At 51.9% G+C, this 1,079-nt stretch overlaps 1 protein-coding gene across 1 annotated transcript in view; it reads right to left on the bottom strand.

Moving 5' to 3' along the window:
• The window catches only part of LOC105450309 (UPF0619 GPI-anchored membrane protein AFUA_3G00880-like), a 10,191-nt gene that overhangs the window by 7,515 nt on the left and 1,597 nt on the right, over nt 1-1,079 (bottom strand). The gene's annotated exons all lie outside the window — the stretch shown is intronic.

Raw genomic sequence — 1,079 nt, 5'->3', positions numbered from 1 at the left:
CCTTGCATCAAGGGACCGGAATCAACACGTCCGTGCGTGTTCGCTGCCATCTTGGAGCGGCAACGGTTCCCGCGCTTTTCTGCATAGGCAAGGATCGACACGTCTGTGCGTGTTCGCCGCCATCTTGGTGCGGTAACGTTTCGCGCGCTTTTTTCCCGCGCGATCGTCACGTGCTTCCCGCGCACAAGAAGACTTGTGCGGTACGTGATCTCGTGAGCAGTGCAAGCCGTGAACATTAATATCTTGCCAGTTAATACTTGAAAACTGACTTGGTGTTTGTATCACCACCTTTGACGAACAATGGATCGTGAACGTCTCGAAGGCCTCACATTACCACAGCTTCAAGCAGAGCTTTCCCAGTACCGTCTTCCGCGTCAAGGAACTCGTGCGAAATGTATTGAAGCTCTCATTGCACACTCCCAGAATCATGCGCCAACGGATTTAATTCCGGGCGATGGGAATGGCACGTCGAATGTCGATGGTACGGAAGGGCTGCAATCAACAAGTACTTCAGGAGGAATTCCAGGAAGCAGTTCGTCCCCTACGGTCAGCGCGTCAGTTGAGCAGACCTTGCTGAATCTGACGAGACAACTGCAGCAACAGCAGGAAGTATTGACGCATCTAGTCAATTTGAATATCCAAAATGCTCCGAGGATGGCTGCCGCTAACATGGTTGGTTCACATACCATTCCTCCGAGGGGAAGCGCTTCCAACTCTTCCGTCGCAACCCTCACCACACCTGTGCTGGCTACGATGCCGCCAGCGCAGGCCGTAACACATCTGGCCTCTCAGATCCCGTCGTTCCAAGGAACAGAAGACGACGACGTGGACGTGTGGATACGCAAGATCGATCGCACCGCCGTAATACATGGGGTCAACGATAGTATTAAACTGTTAGCCGCGACCAGCAAATTGCAAAAGCTGGCCAGAGACTGGTTCGACTTAGATACCGGTCCTATCACCGATTCGTGGTTGTCGTTCAAGGAAGCCGTCACCAAAAGATTTAAACGCCATGCTTCTTTTACACTGGTGATGCAAAAAGCGGAAGCTGTACGTTGGAATTATCCGAAGGAAAGTTT

This window comes from Wasmannia auropunctata, unplaced genomic scaffold (assembly GCF_000956235.1).
Source record: "Wasmannia auropunctata unplaced genomic scaffold, wasmannia.A_1.0 LD336064.1, whole genome shotgun sequence".
NCBI classification, from domain to species: Eukaryota; Metazoa; Arthropoda; class Insecta; order Hymenoptera; family Formicidae; genus Wasmannia; species Wasmannia auropunctata.
This window is presented reverse-complemented; position numbering and strand designations above follow the sequence as displayed.